Consider the following 16,778-nt stretch of genomic DNA (forward strand, 5'->3'; position numbering starts at 1 on the left):
TGGAGGACAGTCACAATGCAGACCGAGGTGCCAAGGCTCAGAGGGCTGCCCAGAGGATGGAGAACTCTATAATTAGAGAAATAAATATGTCCTCTGCAACCAAGGACAAGAGCCTTGAAGGGTGTGTTGTTTACCCAGTGCCAGGGTAAGAGATGTCTCATGGTGGGTGAAGATGAATTGGAAAGGGGGGGTGATGGTAAGTCCAGTTGTCATGGTCCAAAGCGTAAGGGGATGCATGAAAAGGAGATTTCCTTAGAGTGAGACATGGACAGTGTGTTTGGTTCCCATGGGAATTTGGTGCAGGGGAGGAAACAGATGTTGCTTTTGCTACTTTGTTTTCAGCCTCCAACAGTTGGTGAGTTTCTTACTTTGTCTCCAAGCTCATAGAATCATAGTCATTTACAGCATAGAAGGAGGCCATTCAGCCCATCTGTCCATGCCGGTGAACAAAGATCTGACTACCCTGATCCCATTTTCCAGTGCTTGGCCTATAGCCCTGGAGGCTATGGCAATGCAAGTGAATATCTAAATACTTCTTAAATGTTATGAGAGTTTCTGACACAACCACCCTTTCAGGCAGTGAGTTCCAGACTCCCAACACCCTCTGGGTGAAAGGTTTTCTCCTCAACTCCCCTCTTAGCCTTCTACCTGTTACCTTAAATCTATGCCCCTGGTTATTGACCCCTGTACTGATGAAAAACATGCCTTCTTATCTACCCTATCCATGCCCCTCATAATCTTATACACCTCTATCAGGTTCCCTCTCAACCTTCGCTGCTCCTAGGAAAACAACCCCAGTCTATCCAATCTTTCCTCATAGTTCACACCCTCCAGCCCAGGCAGCATCCTGGTGAATCTCCTCTGCACCCTCTCCAGTGCAATCACATCCTTCCTATAATGTGGTGACCAGAACTGCACATAGTACTCCAGTTGTTGCCTAACCAACATTTCATTCGGTTAGAGCATAGCCTCCCTGCTCTTGTACTCTACGCCTCGGCTAATAAAAGCAAGTAACCCATATCACCTTCTCTGCCTGCCCTGCTACCTACAGGGATCTGTGGATATGCACACCAAAGTCCCTCTGATCTTCAGCACTTTCCAGGGTCCTATCATTCATAGTGTAATCCCTTGCCTTGTTAGCCCTCCCCAAGTGTCTCACACTTTTCTGGATTGAATTCCATTTGCCACTGCTCTGCCCACCTGACCAATCCATTGATATCCTCCTGCAGTTTACGGATATCCTCCTCACTATTTACCACCCTTCCAATTTTCGTGTCGTCTGCGAACTTCTTGATCATACCTTCTACATTTAAGTCCAAATCATTTATGTACACCACAAACAGCAAGGGCCCCAGCACTGAGCCCTGTGGAACCTCACTGGAAACAGACTTCCAGTTACAGAAACATCCCTCTACCATCACCCTCTGCTTCCTGCCTCTCAGCCAATTTTGGATCCAATGTGCCACTTTGCCTTGGATCCCATGGACTCTTACTTTCTTGACCAGTCTGCCATGAGGGACCTTATCAAAAGCCTTGCTAAAGTCCATGTAGACCACATCAAATGCATTACCCTCACCAGCACTCCTGGTTACCTCCTCAAAAAATTCAATCAAATTTGTCAAAAGTGACCTTCCCTTAACAAATCCATGCTGACTATCCCTGATTGATCCGTATCTTTCCAAGTGCAGATATATTCTGTCCCTCAGAATTCTTTCTAGTAACTTCCCCACCACTGAGGTTAGACTGACTGGTCTGTAATTTCCTGGCCTGTCCCTTCCTCTATTTTTTAATAATGGGACAATGTTAGCAGTTTTCCAGTCCTCTCGCACCTCACCTGTGGCCAGAGAGGATTTGAAAATTACTTCCAGGCCCCTGATATCTCTTCCCTTGCCTCCTTCAACAGCCTGGGATCCAGGCCTATGGATTTATCCACTTTTAAGGCCGCTAAACCCACTAGTACCTCCTCCCTCTCTCTATGTAATTTCCTCTAATATTTCACAGTCCTCCACTGTGTGTCTGATGTCTATACCTGCGTCACCCTTTTCCATTGTGAAGACCAACGCAAAGTATTCATTGAGGACTGCACCCACGTCTTCCGGGTCCACGCACAGATTTCCTCTATGGTTCCGAATTAGTCCTACTCTTTCCGTAGTTGTTCTCTTGCTCTTTATGTATTTAAAAAAACCCTTTGAGTTTTCCTTTATTCAACCCACCAATGCTTTCTCATGCACTCTCTTAGCTTTCCTAATTTCCTTTTTAAGTTCCCCCCTGCACTTTTTATACTCCTCTAGGGACTCTACCCTATTGAGCCCTCGATATCTGCCGTAACTTCTCTTTTTTATTCATCCTAACCTTTATGTTCCTTGATATCCAGGATTCTATGGACCTTGTTTCCCCCCCTCCCACCTTTGTCTTTACGGGAACATATTTGCCCTGTACCCCCGCTATTTCCTCCTTGAATGCCTCCCACTGCTCTGACACAGTTTTATCTGCAAGTAGCTGCTCCCAGTCCACTTGGGCCAAATCGTATCTCATCTTAGTAAAATTAGCCTTTCCCCAGTTTAGAACTTTTATTCCCAGCCCAACCTTATCCTTTCCCATAACTATCCTAAATTTAACTGAGTTATGGTCACTATCTCCAAAATGCTCCCCTACTGATACGCCTTCCACCTGCCTTCCGAATTTCCGAATATTAGGTCTAGAACTGTCCCTTCCCTTGTTGGGCTTTCTATGCACTGGCTAAAATGGTTCTCCTGGATGCAGCTTAAGAATTTTGCTCCCTCCCTTGCACACTAAAACTATCCCAGTTAATATTTGGGTAGTTAAAATCTCCTACTATTACTGCCCTATTATTCTTACACTTCTCTGAAATTTGATTACATATTTGATCCATATCTCTCCCAGTTTAAGGGCCTATAGTACACACCACAGCTCAGTGAGTGCAACTTTCTATTACTTTGTGTAAATTATTAACTAATTGACTAATTAAATACTTAATGTTGGACAGAAATGGCAGGGCTGGTGGTGTGCCGTGATTGCAGCATATCAGAATCTGTGGAATGCACTGCACTTCGGGACATCCATATCTGCAGCAAGTGTCTTCAGCTTAGGCAACTTCAGCTCAGAGTTGCTGAGCTGGAGTCTGAGTTGCAGACATTGTGGGAAAGTTACCTGGACATTTTGGTCCAGGTGACAGTCACACCCTTTAGGTTAGGCAGAACTTTAGAGTTGGTCAATGGTCAGGGACAGCAGGATGTAACTGCGAGTCAGGCAGGTAAGGGAACCAGCATGAGGTGATGGAGGAGCCTCAGCCCCTGACTTTGTCTAAAAGGGACGAGGTGCTGGTTACCTGTTTGGATGAGGGGAAGGGCTGCAAGGTGGTTGAGTGGACCGGCCATGGCACTATGGTGAAGGATGGCATTCATGGGGGGAGAGCAAAGAGGTTTTTTTTTAAATTCTTTTACGGGATGTGGGCATCACTGGCTAGGCCACCATTTATTGCCCATCCCTAATTGTCCATGAGAAGGTGGTGGTGAGCTGCCTTCTTGAACTGCTGCAGTCCATGTGGTGTAGGTACACCCACAGTGCTGTTAGGGAGGGAGTTCCAGGATTTTGACCCAGTGACAGTGAAAGAACAGCGATATATTTCCAAGTCAGGATGGTGATGTGGTATTGACTGGAGACAGCATAGTCTGCGGGTTAGACACTGTTCTTTGCAACTGCGACCAGGAGCTCTGAAGGTTGTGTTGCCCGCCTGGTGCCAGGGTTAAGGGCATTTCCTTACAGCTGGAGAGGATCTCGGAGTGGGAGGGGGAGGACCCAGTTGTCATGGCCCATGTGGCAACCGGTAACATATGTAGAACTAGGAATGATGTTCTGCTAAGAGAAATTTAGGATTTAGGATCCAACATCAAAGGTAATCATCTCTGCATTGTTACCTGAGCCACATGCTAATCGGCAAAGTGTTAAACAGATGAGAGAATTAAACGCATGTCTCAAAAGATTTTGTGGGAAGAAGGGGTTTTGATTCATGGGGCACTGGCATCAGTACTCAGGGAAGTGGGAGCTATTCCATTGATATGGGGCCCACTTGACCCAGGCTGGGGCCAGTGTCCTGGAAATCGTATCTCTAGGGCTGTGGACAGAGTTTTAAATTAATGGCTGGTGGGGGGAGTGCGGGTGGGCAGTGGTGGGGGTGCAGGGGGAAGATTTGGATGAAGGAAGATGTAGAAATCCAAAGAGAGAGGTTGAGGCATCAGAAGAGTATATCAATGTGGGTAAAAACAAGCAGAGTGGAAGGCACAGAGAGTTTAATGGGAATTGTACATTGGTGAATAAGGACATAGCAGGGAATAGAAGTAAAAAATGAAATTAAAGGTTCTTTATCTCAAGATTCTGAAATAAGATAGATGAACTCACGGCACAACAAAAAGAGGTAAACGGTTTAGATCTAATTGCCAATATAGAACCATGCTCACAAAGTGATCGAGGTTGGAAAATAAATATTCCAGGGTAGACAATGGGAAGAACTTTCCCCCTGTCGGGTGGGAAGTGCAGGAGTGGGTGTGTGCAGGCGCTCGGGGGCGTGCCGCCATTTTACGTGGGTGGGCCAATTAAGGCCCGCCCAGCGTGATGTCCGCCAGGAAGCACTATGCACTCCCTGTGTGGGCGGGGAGGGGGGGGGATTCCCTCAGCCTAGCGTGCGCTCTTTCACACATGCACACAGAAGAGCGCACTCATCTCCCTGAGGCTAAGTGCTGCCTCAGGGAGATCGGTGCCAAATTTAAAAATGGTCAATGTACAGAAATAAAATTTCCCTGACATGTCCCCTCGTGTGATTATTAAATTTTTTAAAACCCTCATGAAACCTCATCCCGCCCGTGGATGAGGTTTCATGCTTTTTCTGAAGCCCGCCAGGGCTCCCGACCTGCCACCAACCTTAAGGTTGCACAGGCAGGTCCATTGATTACTTCGATTACTTTTTAATGGCTTCAATCGGCCGTTGACAGGTCAGGAGTGCACAGCTGATTTGGCTGCGCCCCCATCGACCTGAAAATTGAAATGAGGTGGGGTGACATCGGGAATTCCGCCCAACGTCATCCCACGTCATTTTACGTGTCAGCGAGCGGGCCCCACCCCGCCGCTCGCCAACATCAATATCCTAGCCAATATTTCAGAAAGACAGACAGAATGGAAAATGAGGAGGGATAGCCCTGATAGTAAAGGATGACATAAAAACATTAGTGAGAAAGGATCTGGCCTCAGAAGATCATTTAGTAGAGTCAGTATGGGTGGAAGTTAGGAATAGCAAGAGTCTGAAAACACTGGTGGGAGTAGTTTATAGGCCCCCTGGCATTAGTTATACTGTTGGACAGAGCATTATACAAGGTTATAGGATTTTGTAACAAAGGAAATGCAATAATTGTGGAGGGCTTTTACCTTCATATAGACTGGGTCAATCAAATTGGCAAGAGTTATCTAGAAGATGAGTTTGTAGAATGTTTTTGTGAGTTTCTTGGAGCAATAAATTATGGAACTGACTAGTGATCAAGCTATCTTAGATTTAATATTGTGTAATGAAGCAGGCTTAATTAGTAGTGTCATAGTGAAAGATCCATTGGGAAATAGTGATCATAATACCATTGAACTCCATGTTAAGTTTGTAAGTGAGATACTCCAATCACAAGGAAAAATCTTAAACTTAAATAAACCCAATTACATAGATATGAGGAGGGAACTAGCTAAAGTTAATTGGGTAAATAGACTAAAAGGTATGGAGATAAATGAACAGTGGGAAACATTTAAAGAAACAATTCAGAATCTTCAACAAAAATACATTCCATTGAAAAACAAAAACTCCACAAGAAAGTCCCATCCGTGGCTCACTCAGGAAGTTAAGGAAAGTCTTAGATTAAAAGAAGAGGCTTAAAATGTTACAAAAACCAATAGCAAGTCTGAGGATTGTGAACATTTTAGAAACCAGTAAAGGGCCACCAAAAAGTTGATAAAAAGGGAAAAAATAGAATGAGAGTAAACTAGTCAGAAATATAAAAGCAGATTGTAAGAGCTTTTATAAATATATAAAAAGGAAGAGAGTAGCTAAAGTAAACATTGGTCCCTTTGGAAACAGAGACAGGAGAAATTGTCATGGGGAATGAGGAAATGGTGGAGGCATTGAACAAATATTTTCTGTCTGTCTTTACAGTGGATGACACAAGTTTCACACTAGAAAGAGACTGTAACCTAGGGGCTAAAAAGAGTGAGGAAATTAATATCAGCAAAGAAAAAATATTGGAGAAACTTAAGGGACTAAAATCTGACAAATCCCTGGGACCTGCTGGCTACACCCTAGAGTTCTAAAAGAGAGAGCTGCAGAGATAGTGGATGTGCTGGCTATGATTTTCCAAAATCCCTTAGATTCGGGACACAGAGAGGCTGCAAAGAGATATGGACAGGCTAAGTGAGTGGGCAACAAGATGGCAGTTGGAGTTTGATGTGGGGAAGTGTGAGGTTATTCACTTTGGCCGTAAGAATAGAAATGCAGAATATTTTTTAAAAGGTGAGAAACTTGTAAATGTTGATGTTCAGAGGGTCTTAGGTTGCTTGTACAAGGAACACAGGAAGTTAGCATGCAGATGCAACAAGTAATTGGGAAGGCAAATGGCATGTTGGCCTTTTTTACAACAGGGTTGGAGTACAAGAATAAAGAAGACTTGTTGCAATTGTGCAGGATTTTGGTGAGACCACATCTGGAATACTGTGAGCAGCTTTGGTCTTCATGATTTTTAAAATTCATTTACGGGATGTGGGCTTCGCTGGCTGGGCCAGCATTTATTGCCCATCCCTAATTGCCCTTGAGAGGGTGGTGGTGAGCTGCCTTCTTGAACTGCTGCAGTCCATGTGGTGTAGGTACACCCACAGTGCTGTTAGGGAGGGAGTTCCAGGATTGTGACCCAGCGACAATGAAGGAACGGTGATATATTTCCAAGTCAGGATGGTGAGTGACTTGGAGGGGAACTTCCAGGTGGTGGTGTTCCCATGTGTCTGCTGCTCTTGTCCTTCTAGATGGTAGTGGTCGTGGGTTTGGAAGGTTTTGCCTAAGGAGCCTTGGTGAGTTCCTGCAGTGCATCTTGTAAATGATACACGCTGCTGCCACTGTTCATTGGTGGTGGAGAGAGTGAATGTTTGTGGATGAGGTGCCAATCAAGCAGACTGCTTAGTCTTGGATGGTATCAAGCTTCTTGAGTGTTGTGGGAGTTGCTCTCATCCAGGCAAGTGGAGAGTATTCCATCACACTCCTGACTTGTGCCTTGTAGTTGGTGGACAGGCTTTGGGGAGTTACTTGCTGTAGGATTCCTAGCCTCTGACCTGCTCTTGTAGCCACAGTATTTATATGGCTAGTCCAGTTCAGTTTCTGGTCAATAATAACCCCCAGAATGTTGATAGTGGGGAATTCAGGAATGAATTAAGGAAGGATATAGTTGCATTGGAGGCGGTACAGTGAAGGTTCACTAGATTGGTCCCTGGGAAGAGGGGTGTTTTCTGTGATGAGAGGCTGAATAAATTGGGATTATATTCTCTGGGGTTTAGAAGAATGAGAGGCGATCTCATTGAAACATTCAAGATTCTGAAAGGGGTTTGACAGGGTGGAGACTGAGAGATTGTTTCCACTGTTCTGGGAATCTAAAACACAGGGACACAGTTTCAGGATAAGGAGCTGATCATTTAGGACTGAGATTAGGAGAAATTACTTCACTTAGAGGGCTGTGAATCTTTGGAATTCTCTCCCAGAGATGGTTATGAATGCTCCATCTTTGAATACATTTAAGGCTGGGATAGACAGATTTTTGGTCTCTCAGGTAATTAAGGGATTGGGGGAGTGTGCAGGAAAGTGGAGTTGAAGCCCAAGATCAGCCATGATTGTGTTGAATGACAAAACAGGCTCAAGGGGCCACACGGTCTACTGATGCTCCTATTTCTTGTGTTCGTGTGTATGTTAGTGTTACTGCCACAGCTGATGTTAATGCTGAGCAAGTCAGGTCTCAGATTGAAATCTGTCTCAGCTGATCATAACTGTAGAAATGAAGAAGGAAAGCGACTGAACACAAAATCACAGGACTCCAGTGATAACTTTTAAAATTTGAAGAATTAAAATATTTATTAAAAGAAAAGAAAAAAAATCAAAAACTTAAACACACAAGATAAAAGGTACACAGTTAGAAAAAAATCTTACAAAATAATCCACAAAATGCTTTATCAAAGGTACACAATAAAACTATATTTTTGGCAACAGCCCTGATAGATTCTTAATGATAAAATCCAGGAAATCTCAAGACAAATATTCTCCTGGCCCAAAACTGAGTTACTTTCTTCAATTAAAAGATTTTCACAGCTTTTCAGCACACTGGAGTTGGCTTCAATGGGACTCCCCTCACAACAACTACAGCTGAAAACCCATTTTCATAAATATCTTTCACCCCTTTCATCTTAGTTCTCCATTATCTTTCAACGCCTGTTTGAAAACTCAGGTTCCCAAATATCAAAACCTTTCATGTTCTTATTTTACCTCTACTTTGGGCCAATAAGATTTAAAACACTGGCCCCTGTTTATTCACAAATCTCCTGTGAATTGCAAATGTTCTTTGTAAACTTTGTGACTCCTCTGAAATGCAACAGCTACAAATCAATTTCAAAACTTACCCTCAAATACTAATTTTAGATCTACTCTGTTTCCTTGTAAGTTAACACCCACCACAAGGCCTCATTACAAAATGCACAAAGATAACACCTTTAGTCTTTCATCCCTTAGATTCTACAGGCGACCTGACTCCAATCATCTCACCTTTGATTAACCCTGGACACGGACACACACAGCGTACCCTTACCTACACAGAATATACACATCAACTCAGAAATGTAAAAATATACACATAACATCACAGTTGGAACAAGTGACGTAACTAGGAACAGGGAGGAGGTGCTGATGAAAGTGTATTAGGAGTTAGGCTCTAAATTAAAAAGCAGGGCCTGGGGGGTAATAATCTCTGTGTTATTGCCCAAGTCACATGCAAAGTGGCATAGGAGCAGACAGACCAGGAGAATTAACATAGGCTAAAGGTGTGAAAAAGAGATGTCCCTTTCCATGGGACACTGGCACCAGCACTGGGACAGGAAGGAGTTGTAGCAATGGGGTAGGCTCCATCTGAACCAGAATGGGCCCATGTCCTGGTGAAAAGGGTAAATAAAGACTGGCAAATGCTTTCAACTAGCGAGAGGGATCAAGAAGAAACATATGCAGCCTAAATGTGAAGAGGACAGGGCAGGAGAACATAGTAAAGAACAAACTAAAAGAGGACATTGATGGCAAGAGAATAAGTAGAGTTCTAGAATGGGAGTGTAAAAAGATGGTTAAACATAAAGTGAGAGGACATCCTATTAAAAATGTGTTAAAATGTCTCTACAACAATTCACACATTGGGTGGAATTTTACGGCAGCAGGATTTTACATTCCCACCAAAGGCAATGGAGTTTAGAATGGCTCTCCGCAAGTTCTGGAGCACAAGCCTTCAGAACTATTGCCAGAATATTGCCAGGGCCCATAGCCTTTGCAGTATCCAGTGCCTTCAGCCATTTCTTGATATCACGTGGAGTGAATCGAATTGGCATACGAACATACATATACACAAACATACGAATTAGGAACAGGAGTTGGCCACTTGGCCCCTCGAGCCTGCTCTGCCATTCAATAAGATCATGGCTGATCTGAATGTAACCTCAACCCCACATTCCCGCCTACCCCCGATAACCTTTCACCCCCTTGTTAAACGAGAATCTATCCAGCTCTGCCTTAAAATATTCAAAGATTCTGCTTCTGCCACCTTTTGAGGAAGAGAGTTCCAAAGACTCTCTACCCCCTGAGAGAAAAAAATTCTCCTCATCTCTGTTTTAAATGAGTGACCCCTTATTTTTAAACAGTGACCCCTAGTTCTAGACTCTCCCACAAGAGGAAACATCCTCTCCACATCCACCCTGTCAAGACCCCTCAGGATCTTAAAGGTTTCAATTAAGTCGCCTCTTACTCTTCTAAACTCCAGTGGATACAAGCCTAACCTGTCCAGCCTTTCCTCATAAGACAACCCACCCATTCCAGGTATTAGTGTAGTAAACCTTTTCTGAACTGCTTCTAATGCATTTACATCTCAGTTGGCTGAAGACTGGCATCTGTGATGATGGGGACCTCTGGAGGTGGCCGAGATGGAGCATCCACTCAGCACTTCTGGCTGAAGATGGTTGTGAATGCTTCAGCCTTATCTTTTGCACTGCTGTGCTGGGCTCCTCCACCATTGGGGATGGGGATATTTGTGGAACCTGCTCTGCCAGTGAGTTGTTTCATTGTCCACCATCATTCACAAACTGGATGTGGCAGGACTGCAGAGCATAGACCTGATCCATTGCTTGTAGAATCGCTTAGCTCTGTCTGTCACTTGCTGCTTATGTTGTTTAGCACTCAAGTAGTCCTGTGTTATAGCTTCACCAAGTTCACACTTCATTTTTAGGTATGCCTGGTGCTACTCCTGGCATGTCCTCCTGCACTCTTCATTGTGCCTATAGCTTATTTAGAAAAGACAAGAGGGGCAACACACGGAGCTGGAGTGCTGTACTTATTCAGGATAACATAATATCGGTAGAAAAATAGGGATACAGCTGTCAGCAAGACAAAAATAGAATCCATATGGGTAGAGATAAAGCATCAGTCACACTAATTAGTGTCGTCTACACACCAGCTAATAGTGGAAGGCAGGTGGAGTAAAAAATACGCAGGAAAATTAGGGAATTGAGTAAACAGCATAGAATAACAATAATTGGGCTTTCAACTACCATAATATTATTTGGACAGGAGAGGTAGATAAAGAGGATAAGGGAATAGAGTTCCTACAGCGTGTACAGGACTTCTTTCTAACCTAGTATGTAAAAAGTCCAACAAGGACAGATTGGCCATTGAACCTAGTAATGGGGAATGAAGCAGAGCAGAGAGGAGGAGTGTAAGCAGTGGAGTATCTGGGCAATATACGCAATAAGATGATAAAGATATAAGTATGATGAAAAGCAGGTTAATAGATTGGGGAAAAACTGATTTTGAAGGGCTGAGAATAGAACTTAAGAAAACAAAATGGGCAAAAATATTGACAAACAACGAGATGTAGAAGAATAATGGGAAGCATTTAAAAAGGAGGTTAACAGAGTACAGGGAAAATATATTCCACTGAAAAGATAGAGCAAGTTAAATCCTGAATGAAGGTATAAGGAACAACTGAGAGTTAGGAAAGAGGAAAACATCAAGTTCATAGTCGGAAGAGGAGTGCAGGATAAGAGAAAATATGAAGAGATTGTGGGAGAAATAAATAAATTAGGAAGGCAAAGAGGAACTATGAAATTAAATGATCAACCTTCCTAAAACAAAATATTGAAATGTTTTCGATAAAAAAAAGTGAGGTTGTGATGGGAATGGAACCATTAAAGGATGGTCAGAATAATACCATAGGTAACGCTGGAGAAATGGCAGAAATATTGGCCTGGATTTCACGGCCCCGCTGCAGCGAACCATTTAAATCTCTATTCAGTTCTGAGGGACTATAACATCCCGCCGGGCAGGAGGGGCCACAAAATCCTGGCCGTTAAGTAATTATTTCACTTCGGTATTTGCCAGGGAGATAGAACAGATAGACATGCCATTGAGTTCTGAGCTGAGTAATGAGATAAATGCATTTAAAATAAAAAAGGCGCTGTATTGAATAAGCTAAAGAATGTAGGATAAAGCCCTGCTCCGGATCGATTGCATCCACGTATTTTGAAAGAATTTAAGGAAAAGATAGCAGTTACATTATTACTCATATTTAATAATTCATTAGAAAATAGTATAGTGCCAGAGGGCTGGCAGATAGCTAATGTGTTTCATATATTTAAGAAGGGAGGCAGAACAGGTTCAGGGAATTATAGAGCAGTCAGTTTGACATCAGTGGTATGAAAAATAATAGGATCCTTCCAAAAGTAGAGGATCGAAGAGCATCTAGAAATGAGAAATATGATAATAAATGTTCATCATGGATTTCAAAAGGAAAAGTCTTGTTTGACCAACCTTAATGAATTTTTTGAGGAGGTAACAAGGAGAATAGACAATAGGTAACGCTGTAGAAGTGATTTACCTGGATTTTCTAAAGACCTTTGATCATGAGGGAGGCTAGAACTGGGGGACACAGTTTAAGAAAAGAGGCCTCCCTTTTAAGACGGAGATGAAAGTTGAGACCACAACCAGAACAGTATGATCTTGTTGAATGGTGGTACAGACTCAAATAGTCGAATAGCCTGCTCCTGCTCCTCACTCCTATGTTCCTATGATAAAGTGCCTCATAACAGATTCATGAATAAAGTCAGAGAAGGTGAAGTCAGGGAACAAGTGGCAGAATGGATTTCTAGCTGGTTTCAAAACAGAAAGCAGAGAGGGGAATAAAGGGTTTGAATGGCAAGAGGTGGGAAGTGGTGGTCCACAAGGATCAGTGTTGAGACCACTGCTGTTCACAATTTACATTAATGATTCAGAATTTGCAAACAAAAACACAATTTCTAAATTTCTGGATGACACCAAATTGGAGGGGGGGAGTGATCAATATTGAAGAGGACTGCAGCAAATTAAAATAAAACATAAATAAACTTGCAGAATGGGCAATAATTGCCAAATTAAGTTCAATACAGATAAATGTAGTAGATTTTGGTAGGAAGAATAGGGAGGTCACTTATTACTTGGAAGGTGCAAGTCTAGGTGGGGTAGAGGAAAAGGGGATCTCGGAGCACCAAGGCAATAATCTCTAAAAGTTGTGCCACAGATTAGCAAGACCATAAAAAAGGAAACCAAGCACTGGGCTTTATTTCCAGAAGGATAGAATTGAAAAGTGCTGCAGCTAAACCTGTATCGACCCTCAATTTGACCACACTTAGAGTACTGCATGCGGTCCTGGTCACCATGTTATAGAAAGGATCTGAAGGCACTGGAGAGGGTGCAGAGAAGATTTACAATGATGATATCAGAAATGTGTGGGTATACATATCAGGAAAGGATGAACTCTGTAGTAAGTGTTTACAGCTCGAGGAACTTTGGATCTGAGTTAAGGAGCTGGAGCCTGAGCTGCAGACATTGCGTCACATCAGGGAGGGGGAGAGTTACCTGGACACTTTGCTCCAAGAGGCGGTCACACCCCTCAGATTAGGTCATTCAAATTTGGTCTGTGATCAGGGACAGGAGGGTCTGACTGCCAATGGGGCAGGTATGGGAACCCAGAGGGTAGTGTTTGAGGAGCTTCAGCTCCTGCAACCATCCAACGTTTACCCGGTTCTTGCAGGCTGTGTAGGCGAGAGCGGGGACTGCGGGGAGGATGAGCGAACTGACCATGGCACCATGGTACAGGGAGCCATTCAAGTGGGGGGAGGAAACAGGAACGTAGTAGTGGGAGGGGACAGTATAGTTAGGGGGTTAAAGACATCTCCTCAGGGCTGGAGAGGAACTTGGAGTGGGAGGGGAGGGATCCAGTTGTCGTCATCCATGTTGGTACCAACGACATTGGCAGGACCAGAAAGGAGGTTCTGTAGATAGAATTTGAACAGTTAGGAACTAAATTAAAAAGCTGAACCTCCAAGGTAATAATCTCGGGATTATTACCTGAGCCACAGGCAAACTGGCTTAGGGTAAATAAAGTCAAGGAGTTAGATGCATGGCTCAAAGATCGGTGTGGGAGGAATGGGTTTCAGTTCATGGGGCACTGGCACCAGTACTGGGGTAGAAGGCAGCTGTTCCGGTAGGATGGGCTTCACTTGAACCGTGCTGGGACCAGTGTCCTGGTGAATCAAATAACTAGGGCTGTAGAGAGGACTTTAAACTAAATGGAGGGGAGGGGGGTTCTGGGGATGGGATATGTAGGCTGACAAATCAAAAGGATATGGCAGCATTGCAGGGCAGCTATTTAGGTAATGATACCCAGAGTGTGACAGGAAGGGACAGAGTGTACAAACATTAAAAAACAGCTGCAAATAGGGTCAAAGGGGGAAAATACGGTAAAAAGGTAAAATTAATGGCTCTTTACTTAAATGCATGTAGTATTCGGAAAAAAATAATGAATTAATGGCACAAATAGAGGTTAATGGGCATGATCTTATAGCCATTATGGAGACGTGGTTACAAGGAGATCAAAGCTGGGAATTAAATATTCAGGACTATGTGACTTTTCAAAAGGATAGGCAGGAAGGAAAGGGTGATGGGGTAGCTTTCTTAGTAGGAGATGGAATAAGTATGAAAGCAAGAAATGATCTTGGATCGGAAGATGTAGCATCCATATGGGCGGAGGTAAGAAATAACAAGGAGAAGAAGACACTGGTGGGAGTAGTCTACAGGCTCCCTGACAGTAGCTATACTTAGGACAGAGAATAAATCAGGAGATAATGAAGGCATGTAAAAAGGCAATATATTAATCATGGCTGACTTTAATCTTCGTGGGATTGGGAAAATCAAATTGGCGGAGGTAGCCACCAGCAAGAATTCATAATGTGATTTGGGACAGTTTCCTAGAACAATGTGTTGTGGATCCAACCAGGGATCAGGCTAATTTGGATCTGGCAATGTATAATGAGGCAGGTTTAATTGATCTCAGACTAAAGGATCTCATAGGAAACAGTGACCATAACATGATGGAATTTAACATTCAGTTTGGGAGTGAGAAACTTGGGTCGGAAACAACTGTGCTAAACTTAAATAAGGGTAATTACAAAGGAATGAGGGCAGAGTTGGCTGGAGTGGACTGGGAAAGGAGCTTAGCAAAAAAGGTGGTTGATGAACAATGGCAGACGTTTAAGAAAATAGTTAATGACTCTCAACAAAGATATATCCCAGTGAGGAAGAAGGATTCTAAGAAGGGGATCAACCAACCATAGTTAACCAAGGAAGATAAGGATATTATCAAATTGAAAGAAAAAAACTACAATGCCAGAGGATTGGGAAAGTTTTAAAAACTAACAAGAAATTACCAAAAAAAAATAAAGAGGGAGGGAATAAACTTTGAGGGTAAACTAGCAAGTAATATAAAAATAGACAGGAAGAGCTTCTTTAAATATATAAAAAGGAAGAGAGAGGTCAAAGTGAACATAGGCCCCTGAGAGAATGAGGCTGGGGAAATAATGGGAACCAGGAAATGGCAGAGGAGTTGAATAAACACTTTGCATCAGTCCTTACAGTAGAAGGCACTGACAACATTCTGAAACTACTGAATAATCAAGGGGCAAAAGCAGGGGAGGGAATAAATACAATAACTCACTAGAGAAAAAGTACTAGGGAAACCAATGGGGCTAAAGGCAGGTAGGTCCCCTGGACCTGATGGGTTACATCCTAGGATCTTAAAGGAAGTAGCCACAGAGATAGTGGATGCACTGGTAGTAATCTTCCAAGAATCCTTAGATTCTGGAAAAGTCCCAGAGGATTGGAAAATAGCCAATGTAACAGCCTTATTCAAAAAGGGAGACAAAAAACAGGTAACTATAGGCCAGTTAGCTTAACATCTGTCTTTGGGGAAATGTTGGAGTCTATTATAAAGGATGTAGTAGCAGAGCATTTAGAAATGCACAATCTAATCAAGCAGAGTCAGCATGGCTTCATGAAGGGGAAATCATGCTTGACATTTATTAGAATTCTTTGAGGAGGTAACAAGCTGGGTAGATAAAGGGGGCCAGTAGATGTGATATATTTGGATTTCCAAAAGATGTTCAATAAGATACTGCACATAAGGCTACTTAATAAGATAAGAACCCATGCTGTTGGGGGTAGAATATTAGCATGGATAGAGGATGGGCTAACTAATAGAAAACAGAGAGTTGGGATAAGAGGGGCATTTTCAGGATGGCAACCTGTAACTCGTGGAGTGCCGCAGGGATCAGTGCTGGGGCCTCAATTATTTACAATATATATTAATGACTTAGATGAGGGACATGAATGTACTATCGCAAAGTTTGCGGATGACACAAAAATAGGTGGGAAGGCAAGTGGTGAGGATGACACAAAGGCCAGGATTTTCCAGTTGGTGAGCAGGGGGCGGGGCCCGCACGGTGACGCTGGGTGGAACTCCTGACATCGCCACGCCCCATTTAAATTTTCAGGAAGGCAAAATCAGCTGTGCACCCACTGACCTGTCAATGGCCAATTGAGGCCATCGACAGAGTCATTACACTAATTAATGGACCTGACCATCCAACCTTCAGGTTGGCGGGCAGGCCGGGAGCCCTGGTGGGCATTAGAGAAGCACAAAACCTCATCCATGGGCAGGATGAGGTTTCAAGTAGGTTTTAAAAAATGTAATTAATGTGTATGTAAAAGTTATGGACATGTCCCAATTCATGTGACACATGAGGGGACATGTCAGGGAATTTTTTATACTATTTATCAGATTTTTAAATGTGGAGCCGATCTCCCTGAGGCAGCATTTAGCCTCAGGGAGATGAGTCGCTCTTCCGTGCGCAAGTGTGAAAGAGCAGACTCTCGGCTCAGGGAGTTCTCCCCACTCCTCCACCCGCACAGGGAGTGCAGAGAGCTTCCCTACGGACGTCACACTGAGCCGGCCTTAGTTGGCCCACATTAAATGGCGGCGCGGACCCGATCGGGGGCGCTGATTGGAGGCGCGCCTCTGTGTGCCTGCTCTTCAACTTCCCCCCCAATGGGGGAAAATTCTGCCCAAAGAGTCTACAGA

Source organism: Cetorhinus maximus, chromosome 14 (assembly GCF_964194155.1).
Source record: "Cetorhinus maximus chromosome 14, sCetMax3.hap1.1, whole genome shotgun sequence".
NCBI lineage: Eukaryota > Metazoa > Chordata > Chondrichthyes > Lamniformes > Cetorhinidae > Cetorhinus > Cetorhinus maximus.